Raw genomic sequence first — 18,553 nt, 5'->3', positions numbered from 1 at the left:
GAGAAGCGGAAGAAGCGGGCATTTGTTCTTTAATGAGGCTTAACTAATTAATTCTAATTAATTATCTAACTCGAAAAGTACTGTCCTAATCACTAAAGTGTCCCTGAGGCGCCTGTAGGTACCCAGAGGGGCATCTAACAGCGGTATTTTCAGCGAGGAACTAATTGCGTACTCATTTATTCTGACCGATAAAGAAAACTCGCGAAATGTGAAAAAATTGGCCGCGTATCTGCTCCTTTCGTTGCAAATGACGTCAAAAGACGATAGTCTTTATCGGCTTTTGCGAAGTAAATGCCTCCCTTCGCTTTACCTCTCACCTCTCACGTTGTTCCTCTTGCGTCGCGCTCCTCCCAAGGTAAAGACGCCAAATGTTTGCTTAAATCATTTTAAATTTCCCGCGTTCCACGGCTCCAAACCGGGTGTCTCGATGCGAACGCTGCTGTACGGCGAAGACGCGCGTTAATCGAGGCACCCTACTTCAACGTTTATAGAACCGCGTTTCCCTACTCCACGTGCGTTGCAAGCAGAACGTGGAAACTATCTAGTGGAACCTTGCGTAACTGTCGCCGGTTGATTTCTTAAAATGGCGCCAGAAGCTATAGTGGCGCGGGTGACAGCAGGCGACGGCGGAGTGAATTCTTTTTCTGCAGTTGATGAAGTATTTAATTTCGCAAAAGTCAAGCATGTTTGAATTTTTATATAGGAACACTGCAAATATCACTTCTGTATTGATTTGTTGTCTCATATTTGCGTAATGCCTTGTTCTTCTTCAACAATGTTGACAAGTATGAACATTACACCGGACCAAGACGGGTAGATTTAGCTGTGACTATATAAGACTATTGCGCAGGCATTGTTTTGCTTTAGACGGACAGACATACAGACAGACCAAAATTTCTGGGTTTAAGTAGCCCAAGAAAGACTATCGTCTTTAAAATACCACCTGACGGCGCCTCCGCGCGCATCGTAAAGCAACGCCCTCAAACAGGCTGCCTCTGAGTTAGCCAGAATGAAATAAACAAAAAAAAGAAAGAATAAATCGCGACCGAGTTTGTGCCTTATCTGCACACGCGCCCCGCGAATCTTGCTGTTGCCGCTCCTTCCATGCATGCCATTATCAAGGTGATGCGCTGTCTCTTCGGGCGGGTGACAGGCGAAGCAGTTGCTTTCAATCAGCTTATTTGGGGACGCTGCTTTACAATGCGCGCAGAAGCGCCGTCACGTGGTATTTTTCATATTTCGCTGGTTTTCTTTATCAGTCAGAATAAATGAGTACGCAATTAGTTCGTCGCTGAAAATACCGCAGTTAGACTCCTTTCGTAGGTACCTACAAGTGTCCCATTGACACTTCAATGATTAGGGCAGTACTTCTCGAGTGAGATAATTAATTGAAATTAATTTATTCAATCTCATTAACGAAACAATTACTGGCTGCTACTCCACTGCACTGGAAACATTATGCGGTAGGTTTTGTTCGAGTAACACCACTGCTCTTTTTTTTAAATCTTGGTGCATGATAGCTGGGACACCCTGTATATGAAGAGGTCAAAGCTGTTAACAACAACGCGCGAACGCGTGGCTTTCGTTACGTGCAGCGCCGTCTGCTGATAGCCACCGGCGTGACCAGGGAGATCAGGGGACGGCGCTGCGGCGGCTTGGCATGCGAAAGATATTGCCGACGCTTCCTTGTTTTGTGGGGAGAGATTCGACACCAAAATTCCCTCATTACGACGCCCGCCAACGCCTATAGCAAACATTATCTGACGCTGACAACCAGCGCAGTCTCTTTTTCGCCTTTGGTATGGTTCCCACATTCCCCCTTTTTTATATTCGAACCATACCAAGGGCTACAAGCCTGCACTGGTTATCAGCGTAAGATAACGTTTAATATATGCTTTGGCGGGGGTCGTGGTGAGGGACTTTCAGCGTCGAACCTTGCCTCCCAAAACACGGAAGCATCGGCCTTCGCATGCCAAGCCGCCGCAGCGCTGTCACCCAACCTCGCTGGTCACGCCGGTGGCTATCAGCAGACGGCGCTACACGTATCGAAAGCCACGCGTTCGCGCGTTGTTGTTAACAGTTTTGACCTCTGTACGTGACTTCGGCCCGTAGTAGCAAGTGCAGTGGCGACTTTTGGAAGTTCTTGGATATTTCTTGCATTTTTTTTTTGTCGGTTAAACCTCTTCTTTTTTGGCTGGAGTGGAGCTGACTGAGCTACTGAAGGCTGGTTCTTTCAAATTGAATAAAGTTGTCTTTTAGGAGCACCGACAAGTGGGCAAGTTGGTATGGCGACGTGTTAAATAAGAGCGCAGAAAAACGAGGGACAAAGAGAAGAACTACACAGGACGAGCGCTTACTAGCTAACAACTGAGTTTATTGAAACCAGAAACGAAAAATCTCGACACTGCGCACCCTTGTGGCGCATCATACATACAAAAATGACGTAATTCAATCGGGAAGAAATCAGCAATCACATGCGCCGCGACAAATTGCCCGATGATCCGCGCAAATGTTGACAGTTCGATAACATCAGCACCGAACATTGCGAATCCAAGACATTTACTGCCTTTTCACTGAACGCTATCTTCAAGATAGGCGAATTCCTCATTAAGGAGGGTGACGGATGGGGCGCTTACACAAGTTCCATTCTTATTGCACAAAAAGATAAAGTAAGCCTCTGCCACCTCGCGTGTACGTTGCTGAGGGTGCCTAAACAAAACTTCTGTTTTTTCCAGCAGAGGAACACACCCATGCTTCCTACATGGGTTGTCTTTTGTCTTTTGCCTTTTGTCTTCAGAACCCCTTTGAAGGGACAGCCAACCCATTTTTCTGGACTATATGCTCTTGGCACGAGGCACCGACTGGCGACTAACAAACTACGTGGTTATGGGGGGATTTGCCACAGTTTAAACGAATGGGGATTGTGCGACGAGTTCCCGTAGAAGAAGAGGACGAGGTGTGATGGTTGTGCGCTCCTCTGTGTGTGCTAGCGGCGCCCAGCCTCTTGCGTTTTGAATAACGCAAATACATTTTGTCTACACTGGCCGAAGTTGAGCAGTTTCGCGTGGACCCTGAAGGGCCGTGCTGTGCAAGCGCGAGGAGCATTGGATTGGATTGGATTGGATTAAATTGTATTGTATTGTATGGGATTGGAAATCCAATCCAATTGGAGTACGAGTGCGTAGAGAATTGGGTCTGCACATTCGCCGGTCTGCGCATTGCAGGTGATTGACGTCATAGCCGCGGCAGACGCACTGGCGCCGGCGCGTGCCCAGCTGTGCGCCTCCGTTGCGCAGTAGCCAAGTCTGACGCTGCGCCGGAGCCCCTTGATAGCCGTTTCGCGCGGCTCCTGGAGAGCCGTGCTGCGCATGCACGACGAGCAGTGACTGGACTGGACTGGACTGGATTGGCTTAGATTGGGTTGGATTGGATTGGATTGCTAAACCTTAGCTCACGCTACGTATATCCTGGCATAGCCGAGATAAGCCACTGCTAATTTTTTCTACGGCATCCTCGCCTCGTAACACTCTTTATCCCGAATGAAAGCGCATCACTTAAAACACCTTCAACCGAAATTTGTTTCCTGATTGGGCCAAGAAAGTTTGAGAGAAAATTTCGAAAACTTCCATTGTCCCGCCAAAAGAAATGCTGGAAACCATGACAGTGAGCAGCGCGGCAACATACTTTTGGCTGCACGTGGGATGAAAATAGCTATTAAAAAATTACAGCCAATTCCACGCCTGTAAAACCTGCTGAAACCGCGAAGTTGACTTGGGAACGCTGGCAGCCACCTCCCGCAGTAGCGGGGGTCGCTCACAACGTACGCCACTCGCCGCGGTAGGAGGAGGAGGAGGAGGGAATACTTTTATTGAGATTTCTGAACGGCCCAGAGGGCGGCCAAGGGGAGTAGTTCCTTCTTCACTGGAGCCCGTAAGCAGTCCGCGCCGCCTGTGCTCTGTCCGTCAGCTGAAGCTGGGTAGGCAGAGAGAGCCTGGACAGCAACATCTCCCATTGCTCTAATTGGGCAGTCGACGGGAAGAGAGGAGGGTGCTCAGGGCTAAAGTCGCACACCCCGATTATGTGGCGGAGTGTTCCCACTTCCGAGCAAAATTTACATTCAGCGTCGAAGCGATTCGGGTGCATTAAGTGAAGACGCGTCGGGTGTGGGAAGGAGCCGGATTGTATGAGCCTTGGGGTTGTTTGTTGTTCCCTGGAAATGTCAGGGTGGGGCGGTGGTAAGGTCTGTCTCTGCAGGCAATAATGCTGGGTCATGTCCCTGAACGTGACAAGCGAGTGACTGTCCTCGTGCAGCTCCATAGCCTGGGTGGTAAAAGCGCAGGCTTGTTGGTGGCCGTATTCATTGCCCTCCATGATAGCGTGAGCGGGCGTCCAGAATAGATGAATGGAACCTGGTGGGCCGACAGATGGCGCCACCGCCTCGATGGCCGCCCAGTGCAAGATCTCGGCATGCGGCACAAGTCCACCTGCAAATTACCAGACTTTCGAGGGTGAGCTTCGGGTACGTGTCTACCGCGGCGTTCAGATGAGCTGAATTGAACCAAAACGAGGCGGTGGCACCATCTGCCGGGCCACGAGGGTACCTTCGCCTGGCGTGACGGGCGTCATTGCTGGCCATTGCGAGCCCCTAAATAGCTCCGCTGTTACCCCCCCCCCCTCCGGCTAAAACAATAATAATATGCAGACTTTCCTTATTTTTTGATCACTCATTGAAACTGGCGGAGCTGTTTGTATATACGCGTGGCCTCCGCGATCGGCTACCGGGGGCGCCGGCGCGCCGCCGGCAGCAAATCGCGGAGGCCACGGTATACGAATGGTAGTGTCGCGTTTAGACACCACATGGCGCCACATTTGGGAAATGTGGCGCCATGAGAAGTGACGGTCACCTCCGTACTTTTTATTCGAAATATTTTCCAATTACCCGATACAATGGGTTTTAGCTTCTAATTTTCGAGCTGTCGCTTCTATTGCAAGGCAAGTAAGGTTGCCGAAAGCAGCGCATCACTTCAAATTAGCCGAAAATTGCAATTAGGCGACTTAGAATTAACCGTCGTTGTAACGAAATCGCTTTATTCGAATTCCAGCTTCATTACTGAATTTTTCACTCTCCCTAATGCAGGCCCAGAAGCGCAAGTTAACTGTCCCCGCGCTTAACGAATTACCGCTTATAACGAAGTCAATTTACGAAGAGTAAGGCGTCCATGCTCTGATCGAGCTGCAGGTGTACTTCCATATGTTTTCAGTTGTCTTTGTGTGGATGTAGTATCTATTCTGTTTTTACTTGTTCATGCAAAGAGCCCCTTATCTTATTTCAAATTATTATGAGCCACATATTATATATATATATATATATATATATATATATATATATATATCAGTGCAGGAAACATTTTACACGCAATTATACACCAACAAAAAGATGGAAATGAATTCACCTCCACCCGTACATCAATTCGCAAAGCGTCGATAGCGTTATTCAAAAGTTCTGCGATCGGATCCCAGTCAGAGCGCATACTTCTAAAAAAATTCTTTCCGTCTCTACTGGCATTTCGTAGTTCCTATTTTGAAACAAGAACTAAACGCGTCACTCCCCCAACGCTCACCTTGGCGAAGTGAACAAAACTCCAGTCTAAACACGTCGCTCGTTGTATGTATTTTTTGCGTCGCCTTTTTTTCTTTGAGGTCATTTTCAGCGTCCGTTGCCAGAACATTTCTACCATAACAAGCAACATAAATGCAAGGTATATCAATAATTTTTACCACGTGGTACGCCTCGTACATGCCAGCATTGCTCAGTGCAGGGGAAACCTTACGCATGTTTGATGCAGAATGTAAATACATAAATAACCAGAGAGTCAGCGTTATTTTAAATGAAGGTATTTATTGAATTGGGTAAAACATTTGTTTTAATCAAAGCTTTAACAACGCCGAGGAAGGTTGAGGGGAGGTAATAAGCAAAAAATATAGGCTCGAACTGCGCGAGGGACACACACTCACAAAAAAGCAATGCCGGGTAAACCGACGCAATGATCGTACACCCACAATTACGAACAGTTGAGCTTGTATTAATATTGAATTTTTTTACCGGTTCCTCGATGAAAACAAAAGCGGTGGCTGGACGAACAGAAAAAAAAAAAAAAATGTGCCGTGACCAGGATTCGAACCTGGGTTATTGCGGCCACAACGCAAGGTACTAACCACTATACGATCACGGCTGCCCGGTGGGGACGGGAAAAGTTGCAAACTGCGCGGGGCACTGTTTGGGCAATGTCAGATACGCCGTGCGTACGACAGAAAAAAAAAAAAAAAAAACGTGCCGTGACCAGGATTCGAACCTGGGTTATTGCGGCCACAACGCAAGGTACTAACCACTATACGATCACGGCTATCCGGTCAGGACGGGAGAAGGCGCCAAACTGCGCGGGGCACCGTTTGGGCAATGTCGCATACGCCGTGCGTACGACCGGTTTTGCCCCAGAATATAGGTCAGTCGAGCCCCGTCGCAGTGAACTCATTGAGGGAAGTTGGTTTTTGAATATCAATGCCGTGTGGAATCGGGTATGCCAGCCGTGCAACGAGTTCTTGTTTAATTAATGGTCGACAAACAGAAAGTAACATAACGAAAGAACAATTGGCGAACCTTTAAGAAGGCGTGAGCATCTCGTCCCTCGCCCGGCAAACTTCAAGCTGGGCTCGGCGCAGACGTCTTGCCCCTCGTACACTGCGCTAACCTAGCTTTGCGCTGTAACCATCTTAGTGCACACGTTTGCTTTTTATTTATTTATTTATTTATTTATTTATTTATTTATTTATTGAACCTACATCGCCCTCACGGGCATTATTGCATTGGGGAGAATGAACAATAAAGTACAATACAGTTTAAATAAAATAAAACGAAACAGTGCTAAAAGCATGGAACAACATTGTCATTTTACCCTGTCAGAAACGCCGCATAGCGAAACAAATAAAGTGAAAGGTGCTGCAGGTTACACAGTTCGGCAAAATAAGAAATGCAATACGTGTCTAGAAGTCAGAATAAGCATTACTTTAACAAAACATTGTGTAGATTTGTAACAAACGATGATGGAAGCGCAAAAACAACTTCTGGTAAGCTGTTCCACTCATGCGTAGTGCTTGGAAAAAAGACATTTGACTACATTGATTCAAGCAGCGCATTCACGAAGGTTTTTAGGTGCGAAGAACCTTAGGACCTCGTTTTGTCCGTGCCTTGGCGTCCTTGTACACAGTGTTGCGCATGCGAGGAGCATTGGATTGAATTGAATTTGGATCGGATTAAATTGAATTGTATCGGATCGGATTGGATTCGAATTGTATATACTGTACACACGCGTTGTCACTCATTTATGTGCGCGAATGGGCAATGCCACGGGTGATTTACGATCCCCAGTGCTTCGCCCGCTCGTCATGATTCACTTCGTGGAGATGCGTGAATTTTTTTAAAGAAGGGTCAGTAGGAGGGAACACGCAGGAAGGCTGCTTCATATATATATTTTTTCTTGTCGATGCCTCTTCTGTTGCTGAATGTGTTATAAGATAGGGACAACCTGGGGTATTTGCGCCGGTTAGCCAGCAGAGGCCATTGCAATTAGACTCGCTTAATAAGAACATCACTCGCCGCCCGTTGCTCCTTTCGTTTTCTACAGTGTCGACAATTGCCGCCCCGAACTGGCTGCGCACTCACTTTTACAACGCGTGCAAGCGGTACATGGTAGTCACACGACCAGTCGAGACGGCGTGCGAGTAACGCGTCAACAAGACAAGCGGAGAACCGCACTTTGCCGTGACGTCCCCCTGGCAACGGTGGTGCGGAGGCGGCGCCACCGCAGTCACCCACGCGCTCTCGCGCATAGAGTTTCATACTAATATACATTAGTAGTATGAAACTCTATGCTCTCGCGTGCTCATAGCATCTTCGATAGACCGCATCGGTGCGCACCACCTGTCCTCGATAAACCGGGGAGCACCATCACAAGGTAATGTTTCGTTACCCCGTCGCGCACCGTGAGATTAGGTGACGGGTAAAAAGCGCAAAGGCTCATGGGTGCATTGTTTTCTCCCGCGGAGAGCCGCCACTTCCGGTTCGGGAACTCTCCTGGCCTCCCGTACGCCGTCGGCTTTCACGCGCGTGTGTGCTTGTTGTTTATCTGTTTCCACCGGGAAAAAAAAAAACGGTCATGCATCGGGAATTTCATAAATAACAACGATTGACCCTACTAGAAGTTTATCTGACAGGTAAGCACCCTGTGAGAGATAAACAACACGCACGCACGCGCCTGAGAGCCGCCGGCGCACGCAGACGTACGGGAGGGCAGGAGAGATCTGGAACCGGAAGTGGCGGTAGCAGACGACGTACCCATGAGCCTTTGCGCTTTTTACCCGTCACCTGTTGACGGAGCGCGGGGGTGCAATCCCAAGATGCATCGCGGATGACGCCGGCGAAGCGGCTTCCTCCGCCGTCTGCTGCAGCGACGGCGCATCAGCGCACTCGTGTAAAGGCGGAATCGGCTGTATATTGTTGCTGACAAGAATTCCCGTTCGCGCCAATTAATTTCTTCCGTCTCTAGAGGTCCTGTATATCGCGTAGCGCAAGAGTTGCGCGTCTGATTGCCACATGCCGCGGGTTCCAGTTCGACAGAAAGCCCGCTTTCAGTGCTGCGCACAAGACCCCGTATTTAGTCAGTTCTGCTCAACTGTGCATGGGCGGTTGCGGAAGCGGCGGGCGTTCATCAGGTAAGCGGCCGAATATCATGCGCCAGTTTTAAATGCAGAGCATTTCTTAGCCTCACCTCTTCCTGGGTCGGACGGCGTCAACAGCTCCGCGTCCGCAGCAGGTGCGCCTCTCCTTCCCTCCTCTCTCTCAACAGCAGCTGGCGCGCGCATGCGTCGTAGTCAGCCCGTTCGCTCCGTCGCGGTCTCGGCGTAACAGGTGCGTGATAGCAGCGCGGTGGGGCGTGGAAGGGCGCGCGCTGCTTGCGCATGCGCGCTCCCCACCCCCCCCCCCCCCCCGTACTGCTCTCCCTCTACTGCGAGCGCTGCAAATATAAAGCGTCTAGCGGTCGCTCGTGCTTCAGTCACTGCGTTGCTCCTTCCTTCCTTGGTTGACGCTCGCCCCCACGTTTACTCGTGTCTGCTACTCCAGCATCACGGAAGAAGCGATTTAAGCAACACTGCCTTCAATCAGTACTGAGGCCCCAATGCTCTGCATTTACTCGTGTTCCCCTCGCGGGAAGGCGCGGGAATTTTTTTTTTGACCGGCCGCTCTTCGCCACTCTTCCTCGCCACTGCCGCTGGCGCAGCGTCCGGCGGCAGCTGCTATGTGTGGGGCGGGTGGCTTTCCCGAACGACCTGGAACTCAAGATGGCGGATGAACGCGCATTTCTGCTCCCCAAGGGGAGCTATATACAGGAACTCTATCCGTCTCCCACTGCTCGCGCCACCTACCGGAACCTTTTGTTACTTTTGAACTTGGAGCACCGCGAGCGCTTTTTTTTATTTGCTATCGCAAAAATCACGCAACCATGCATTTTTAATCAAAAGAAAAAATGCGAATATTACTTACGTATTGATGTCTTGCCTCAAATATGGCTAATATTTTCTTTTTGCTCAACAATGTTGATAAGTGTAAACATTGCCACCAGACTTTGTAGTTTAGGTGCGTTGCCTATATAAGCGTCTCGTTCAAGCATCCTTTTAACTTGCTGCATATGTGCTTGGCATTTTTTCTCCTCCTCGACAGGCAATGCCCTCTCCGCATCGCTGCGATCGCGTTACCGCATTTCGTCCCATGAAAGCCTCGACATGCCCCTTCGTTCACGCAACAAGATGCAGGAAACCCTTGTTATATAACTAACCTGGATTGGAAGCTCAGTTCGTTATAAGCGATACTTGGTAAAAACGGGTTTGATCTGTTCTATGTGCACTGGAGCGGACATTGTGAAACGTTTCAAATAAAGAGGCGCTTCAAATAAACCGATTTTGCAGCATCCAATGTTTACTGTACAAAGAAAAGGACGCTGGCTCGCGCTGACGGCTCAAGCAACGCTGCTGAGGTAAAATGGCCCACACAGCTGCTTCCTGTGGCAATGCCTCCCCGTTCAGCTGTTATGGTAGCTGCTGGCCTTGCCCCGTTTGACTTTATGGAGGCGTAGGCATTCTTAGACTACAGCCGCAGAAATGTCCGTCCGTCTGTCAGTAACGCGTGACACGATGAGCCCCATGGACATTAGCCGTGTGGGGAATTTACTAAAATGTCCTATGGGACATTTTATTAAAGAAAGGCCGTTTAATAAAAGGCCTTGCAGCTTATAATGCCTCCAAAGCAAACATGCGTAGAAGTGTACGTGCCGAGATGTGCTCCTGGAAAGAAGGCTTACGTACTATCCGATAATTCTACAGACGTACTATACTTGTCGTTGCGTTCTCATTCGCTTGGACGTAGAAAATGTTCGACGTGAGTTGAAGCTCCTGAAAATAAGCTAATACTTCTCGTATCGCGCTGACTTTTATTACCTAACGGAAATAACGATCCCTTGCGCCAGGCTTACGCGATTAATTGATTCTACGCTTCGCATACGCTGAGCAACCATCGCATCTTTATTACCGCGGAAGCAATAAAAAACATGCACCCCTCCGTCTAAGGACGACAATTGTTGAACGCGAATTGATGAATTATTTGGTGAGGCAGTCCCACACTGCGAGTATGAACTACTTGAAGCTATACGCAGCGCTTTCCTAGAATACAAACAGCAACTCCAGGGTGTGTACTCCCTTAGGCCTAACGGTTGGGTTTGGGGTGCAAGGCGCCAATCGGTACCTGCTGTTGGTGTTGGCTTCGACCATGTGGAAGGCGAGCAATCGAATAGACGTCGGCTTAATAACGCGAGGGACGCTGTTTCGATTGCGGCCACGGAAAGCGTTTTTTCTTTGACTTCACCCACAATCATTCATCATCATCGTCAGAGGAACCTGGCTTTCGTGCAGGACGTTATTAGCGTACAACGGTATCAGTGAGGACGCTATAAAGCTTAGCTTTAATAGATGACCCACTGAGAGAAAAAAGCCGGCGTCTGTAGCAGCAAAACGGCTCCCAAACCTCCAATTGGCGTCTATCCGATTGCTCCATTTCGACGTGTTCGAAGCGAACGCCAAGCAGCAGGTACCGATTCCCCCCGTACAGTCCGAACCCAAACTTCAGGCCTACGGAGTGCACACCCGAAAGTTGCTGTGGGTATTCTAGAAAAGAAGTAAGTACCTCCAGACATGGCCTCCGAGATCACCCTACGCGGGTTATGCTCCAGAACAGAACATACTCGCAGTGTGGGACTGGTCAATCAAATTACCCATCACGAGAAAGCTCCGCGTTCAACCATCGTCGTCTTAATTGAGACTGAGGGGTGCATGTTTTTTTGTTGTTTCTTCTTTTTATTTATTTCTTTTAATCAATCTGAATTTTTTATTCTAACTTTGTTATCAAGCTGTACCAACTGTACCAACGAATGCCTTCGGGCCCTTAAGGTTGAATAAATGAAATGAAAAAGAAAAAGGAAGGGGTAGAGGGAGAAGCGTTTCAGGGAGGGCTTTGGGTACCTTTGAAGTGCTCTCGCGGACCGCCTGGGGTGCGAAGAGCCCCATTTCACAAACACTGATATAGATGATTGTATTGGCCATGACGCAATATGACGAGTTTACGGGGCAGGTCCAGCTTAGGTTTGTTACCGTCTCCATCATACCGTGCATATAACAGCGCATGCGCAAGCTCCTTAGAGGGCACAGGAGGGGTACTGTGGAATGTGTTTTGTGGAACAGGGGGTGCGCCCGTACGGCGCACTGGCGGCACGGCTGATACTCTTCTCAAGCGGCCCAACAGTGGCGCGGCTACACAATACGAGACCGACGGGCCGCTCCATCAAAGTCTCTCGAGGCGGCGCGCTGCTTCGTGTCTTCTACGGCGGCCAGACGTCGTCGGCGCAGCCCGTTTTGCTTGCACAGGCGACGCTTGTCGTCGTAGGCAGCGGCGTTGTCGGGGTGCGGTAGCGTGCTCCGTGACGATTTCTGACCTGACACCGGCGGTGATTAATCGCTGCAGCAGTGTGCGTCGCCACGGGGCTTTGCCTCACCCTTAGCCTGTAGCGTCGCCCCGTCGAGACCCCCTCTCCCACACTCGTCTTCCTTATTTCGTTATCGCTGTAAACCAACGCCCTCTATATAAGCAGAAGGCCTGCGCAGTGCATTGGTTAGATGGCGGTCTTGGGATAGTTAAAAAGGAGGACGTCACTACAGTGCGATGAACGCAACAATCACGCATTGATAAAAAGAGTTCTGGGTCAGGTTGAAGCACGGCCGCTCGATGGAAACTGCCTCCCACCTGGGAGGCGCTATGTAGACTTGACGCTCGTCGTCGCAGTCGTAGTCGCACGCGGAGCTCCCCGAAGAATTCATGCCGCGTAAGCGATTTGAGCAGCGATTAATGACGGCTCCTTGTTGGTTTTGTTTTTTCTTTTTGTCTCCCGCTTTTTCCGGGTTTGCTAGCGGGGCGAGCGGTAGATTGCGGCGGCAGTCGCTGTAATGTTATTGTAATTGCAACCTTCTTTTTTTTTCTTCCCGCGCGCAACTGCTGCCGCGGTGCGTGACCAAGTTGTAAGTAATGTGCGTCCTCGTGCAAGGACGTCGCAGAGGTTAAGACGGAAAGGATATGCGGACCGTGAGTTGTGCAGACGACGCTTATTAAGCAGAGATACTAGCCGCGCCCAGCCCTTCCCAGAGAGAGAGAGAGAGAGAAAGAGAGAGAGAAACAAATAAATACAGAGAGAAAGAGAGGGAGAAAGAAAGAAAGAGAGAGAAACAGAGAAAGAGAGAGAAAGAAAGAAAGATAAAGAGAAAAAAGAAATATAGACAGAAAGACACCAAGAGATACAGAAAAATAGAGCGAGAGAGAGACAGGAAGGGATAGAGGAAGAAAGAGAGAGAAAGAGAAAGAGAAAGAAAGGAAAAGAACGGAAGAGAAAGAAAGAAAGAAAAAATACAGGAAGAGATAGAGAAAGAAAGAGAGAGAGAAAGAGAAAGAGAAAGAAAGGAAAAGAAAGGAAGAGAAAGAAAGAAAGAAAAAATACAGGAAGAGATAGAGAAAGAAAGAGAAAGAGAAACAGACAGACAGGAAGAAAGAGAGAAAAAGAAAGAGATAGATAGATAGATAGATAGATAGATAGATAGATAGATAGATAGATAGAGAGAGAGAGAGAGAGAGAGAGAGAGAGAGAGAGAGAGAGAGAGAGAGAGAGAGAGAGAGAGAGAGAGAGAGAGAGAGAGAGAGAGAGAGAGAGAGTTCAAACGTTTATTCTTAGCAAACGGTGCAGTCGTTCCTCGGTAGGCAAATGATCCTCAGTTCCAGTACTCCTGGGCCGCAGTCCATGGCAGGGGTGACCAGGACAGATAGTGTCGTTCCACTATTAGAAAGACGGAACGGGGATGGAGAAAGGAAATTAATCTGATATTTCATTCAAACAGTTTGAATGTAAATGGTTTTTTAATCTTTCGGGCCCTTTCCCTGAGCGTGCAGCGTACATGCGGTTCCATGCGGACCATGGTTGCAAGAGTTGTTTGGAATGCAGGGCGAGGTAAAAGGTAGCTAGGGCGTGCTCATAGTGTTCGCGAGAATTACAGTAAGTGTTACTGAAAGAACGCATTCGCTGTTGCGCAATCGACTTGGACCTTGAGACTCAACAGAGGTTCCGCCTTTCTTGACAGAGACACGCTCGGCTCGCTGAGCGTCAGCTTGACTCGTCCAGACAGCATCGCATACAAGCCCACCTAGAAACACGCCACCGTTAGTTTTAGTGTTGCTGCCGTTTGAAAGCTTTAAACATATACCGCGCCCGTGGTGCAGATCTTCGCATGAAACTTGATTGTTTCCATCAAAAACTGCAAATTTTAGCAGAACTCATCTATCCATTTTGGGTGAAGATTAAAATAAAGTTAATTTTTTTCCGAAGCGTTCGAGGGTTGATAGGATGAATAATTAAGATTGGCGCTCTTTCCTGCCGGCGTGTTTTACTGCTTCGGGCAATTTCTTGGTCAGAGCAATAATAAAAGAAATGGGCGCCGTCCCATTTGCGAAAGTGGATGTCTATCTAGCGTGGCTGTTCTAAACCACTACCCCACTACTACCAAACCACTACGCTGATGGTGGAGGGTATGAAATGTTTCTCGTTGTCTCGGCGGGCTTGTCGCTTGCACGCGGCTTCTCTGGCGGCAAATGCTGGGTCCTGACGCACGCGCTCGGCGTCTTGAGCGAGAACTGCTGGGTCCTGTCTAGCCGATGCATGCTCTAGCCCTCGAGTGACTCAACCCCCGTCCCCTTTCGAGAGGAGCTGCAAACCTATATTCTTAACCAAAGCCATTGGGGGGAGGGGGGGGGGGGTTCCATTGTTCACCGGGGCCTTATCAACCATCATGTGGTTTCGATGCTTGTTTCGTGGTTTTATCTTTACATGAATACTGAGCTCTATGCTGTACGACTGATTAGCCTGCCGCATCTGCTGTGTGTCTTGGGCGAGAGCGGATGGGTCCTGCTTGGGCTTTTGCAGCGAAGCTGTTAGTCTGTGGTTGGTCGGAAAATTTCGTGTCGTATACCAAAAACTTATGCGAGGACCAGCACTTATTGTCAGCACGGAGCGGCACCGCGTGATTTGCTCGTCGCAGCAGATCGTCCTGCTTTTGTGGTCTTTTTTTAAAGTGGCTATCGAATGCGTTTGTTGCAACTGACACAAAGCCGACCAATAGCCGCCCCACCGCTGTAAGGACGTTATTAGAGCGCTCAAATATGGCCAAGACCGGGAAAGAGAGAACATTTTCTTGAGCAAATTCTTAAGTTATCTGTTGGGCATACAGCAGTAATTTATGGCTATTACTTCGTGACCCCTCTTCTAAGTACTGGGTGTTTGTTGACTACGTTGTGAAACCGTTTAGGATTTAGACAAAAAAGCTGAGAAAAGTGTTGCAGGGTCTCTTTAAATCCTAAACACAAACGAAACGCATTTGCACCGCCAGTTGCCAGCGCTGCTCGCACCATTCACTGCACTCTAATGGAACCGGTTCGAACGCCTCGATCCAGCCCCGAGGCGAGGAAAGCGATTAAGATCCTTTTGAGGCTCTCCCCCCGCAGTGCCCACGGCTGCCTGGGAGCTCGACGCGCCGTCGGAGGCTTTAAATATCACCCCGGCTTTTATCGCGTTCGTTTCAACGCTGGCGTGGCCGCATTACCATTTCTGCTCGTCGTGGCCTGGGCGGGGCGGAACGGTTCAATGCGCACGCTCCTCCGTGAACCAACGGGCGCTCGGCGCTCGATCGGTATTCTGGAGGAACGGTAACATCCACTAAGGATAGGGCAGCAACAGCCTGGGGGAGGGGGGGAAGGTGGGCAGCGGGGGGTGGGGGGGGGGGTGGTAGAGTCAGAGGAACTACCCAACGCACATAGAAAATAAAGGCTAAGAAACAACTAGAAACCTTGCGGGATACCACTTTTACTCTATTCTTGGCTGTTCTGGTAAGCTTTAGAAAACGCTACTTACGAAAACAGTCGACCTTTTGTTCATGTTCAATTGCACTAAGTATACAGACGAAATGACACTAACGGACAGGGTCCGTTAGTGTCCTTTCGTCTGTATACTCGTTCGTCTGTATTCTTCCGTAGTGTTCGTTCTGTAGTGTTCTGTTCGTCTGTAGTGTTCGTCTGTATACTTAGCGCAATTGAAGATGAAGAACCACCAACTAGCCCCATTCTACGTCTTTTTGACCTTTTGTTACGGATGGTGTAGCTGCGGCGACGTCTGTGCCTTCGAGAATTGTTGAACGCGCCGACGCAACGCAGGCGATGAGGCGCGCCGTAGTGGAGGGCTCCGGATTGATTTTGACCACCTGGGGATTTTTAACGTGCGCCGAAATCTCCGACACACGGGCGTCTTCGCTTTTCGCCTCCATCAGAAGCGGCCGCTGCGGCCGGGAATCGAACCCGCGTCCTTGGGCTGAGCAGCACAAAGGACGGGATAGTGACGATATATGTGAGCCGGTGAGCGCTGCTTCTTGTTCACTGCTTTGTGGTTGAAAGCAAGTCTATGGACCTTGTTCGCTGTTTAATGTCAAGGTGATGCGACCACAGCAAAAGCACAGTTATTAGAGTTCTGCCAAGATAAGGGAAGATTTGTGCTTTTATACGCAGATTGCTGGTAACGAGGCAGTCGTTGAACAAAAGCAGTTATTGTTTTAACCCTTAATTGCATTTCCTGTAATTGTGGTCGAATACGGGTACGCGAGCCCAGTTGCACAAGGTGTCCACTAAATACAGATCTGATGAAGTGATGGTGGCGATTTTCTTGAAAGTTTGAAATTTCATTGATACTTACAAAATAATGAAGGCTACAAGAGCACATGTATGTAGACTATAGTGCCATAGTCGAGACTGCTCCGGGATGCTCCGTCAGTTAGTGTTTTGACGCGCTTTATGGTTCTTAACAAATGGAAACTACAGTTCACCTGTTTAGGATAGAAAAAAGTTGTTGAAATTCCGAGAATTATCTCCGATTGTTACGTCACTTCTCTGCTACACCGATCTGACGTTTAATTGGAGCTATTGAAGAAACACGTACACCCAGATGGCGTCTTGAAAGTGGCGCAGGCGCGATCAAGACGGGCAAAAGAATCCTGACGCAGGGTGGGCCTACAGTTGTCGCTGCAACAAGTCGCTGTAGTTTTTCGTCTTTTACAGCGAAGCTATTTACGGCTTGGTTCTTACGGACCTCGTTTCCGCCTACGAATAGCGTGTAGAGCGATCATTTTCAGCGCGTGTAAAAAAATTACAGAAAATAAAACAAGGTCTTAGGGCCTCCATATTTTTATTTGACGGATTATGTTTCCCCTGAAAAAAAAGCGCGCCAATCCACTCTGAGAAGGTGGTTGGAAAGCGAAGCTGCACACGACACCCACAACGATTGCCCGTGTGACGCCACTTGAATTCACACACGTGACTCTACAAAGAGTGAATCCGGAGACAAGTGAAATGCATTTAACCACACCGTTTATTACTTCAAAGAGATATTCTTTGCTAAGGTTAAATCAACGCATGCTTCACGAACGGTGGTTGGTTGAGTTGTATTGGTGAAGCACATGAGTGGAAACTCTTTTTTTATAAAAATTAGAGGAAGCTCAAACCCGGTGTCAGACGATCTCACTTCTCCGTCTCTGCCGCTGCCGACGGAGGCGACGAAATCGGACGGAGAAGTGAGATGTCATGCGTTGGTGTGAGCTTCCTTTCATTTTTATATCTCCTAGCGCATGCGCAAGGCGCGCGCATGGCCGATACACGTGCCGTGGACGGAGCGCACACCGGTGCGAGAGGTCGCGTGAAGCTATCGCGTGGCATTCACCAAGAACGCAGGGGGTAAACCCGAAGATGTGCTCGGTGAGTGCACCGCACACTTCCAACACCGTGGTGCACCGTCTGTATCCCCCGTCACCGCGTGGGCTCGTAGCTCAATCGGTAAGACAGCGGGATCTCGCTCCGTTTCTCTATTCTTTCCAGGTTCCATTCCTGGTGGTGCCAATTACTCCTTTTAGATGCCACGCATCTCATTCACCCGCCTTGTCCCTCCATCCGGCGTCGGCGTCGTTGTTGTCGGCGTCCGCCCCTCCCCCATTCTCCTCGCCGCGCCAGCTTCGCTCTCCGCCGCTCACCCCCTCTCTTCTCCGATAGCGAACACTCTCTCGCGGGGGGCATTGGATTGGCTTGGATTGAATTGGATTGGCTTGGATTGAATTGGATTGGATTGGATTTGGATTGGATTGGATTAAAGTGGATTGTGTTGGATTGTGTTGCGTCATAGCCGCGGCAGACGCACCGGCGCCGGCGCGTCCCCTCACCGTTATGCGCGCTAGTATAAAACGCGGTGCCTGCGCCGCTCCGCTCCATCGTTCCAGCGCCGTTCCTCCGCTGTCCAACGCTGCAACGTGAACCCCCTATGCGTCGCATCTACACAGGGGTTCCCGCGAGGGGAGGTGGGAGTTTTTATTTGGTCGCGGGAGTTTTCTGTTGACACCAGCGGTCGCGACAGCAGCTTTGAGGGGTCAAGGTAAAAAGCTTCGCCTTAGAATGTCTTCACAGAAATACATATGTGTTTAGAGGTGAAGTTGGTAAGCTGGGCGTAAGCTTGGTCCTTGTAAGATGACTTTGCCACATCGCGTGAAGCATGGTCATCTGGAGGGAGTATGGTTCCAGCCCTACTTTACACCCCTCTCCACCCCCGCTCCTTATTTTCAGGGGAGTTGTGTTACTCCTCGCCGTCCTCTCTCTACTCCATGAGATTCCGCTCTTCGGCGGCCACCTGTGCGGTACCCTAAATGCGTCATTGTGTCTACCTACCAATCATGTGTGTCCTTAGTCTGTGACGTAGAGATCGTGCCACTGTTCTTCTAATTAAACATAGCTAATCTCCGATGTAACTGAACCCCAACAAACCAAATCCCA

General features: G+C 49.3%; 2 non-coding genes across 2 annotated transcripts; both read right to left on the bottom strand.

The window, feature by feature from the left end:
• Positions 1-6,161: 6,161 nt before the first annotated feature.
• Trnah-gug (transfer RNA histidin (anticodon GUG)) lies at positions 6,162-6,233 on the bottom strand. The gene has a single exon. It is a non-coding gene; the product is annotated as a tRNA-His (tRNA).
• Positions 6,234-6,332: 99 nt separating this feature from the next.
• Positions 6,333-6,404, bottom strand: Trnah-gug (transfer RNA histidin (anticodon GUG)). The gene has a single exon. It is a non-coding gene; the product is annotated as a tRNA-His (tRNA).
• Between the last annotated feature and the right edge of the window lie 12,149 nt (positions 6,405-18,553).

This window comes from Haemaphysalis longicornis, unplaced genomic scaffold (assembly GCF_048455015.1).
Source record: "Haemaphysalis longicornis isolate Haplotype H1 unplaced genomic scaffold, Haemaphysalis longicornis Haplotype H1 scaffold_12, whole genome shotgun sequence".
Taxonomy (NCBI): domain Eukaryota; kingdom Metazoa; phylum Arthropoda; class Arachnida; order Ixodida; family Ixodidae; genus Haemaphysalis; species Haemaphysalis longicornis.
Note: the sequence above shows the minus strand (reverse complement) of the source record. Positions and strands in the feature narration are given on the sequence as shown.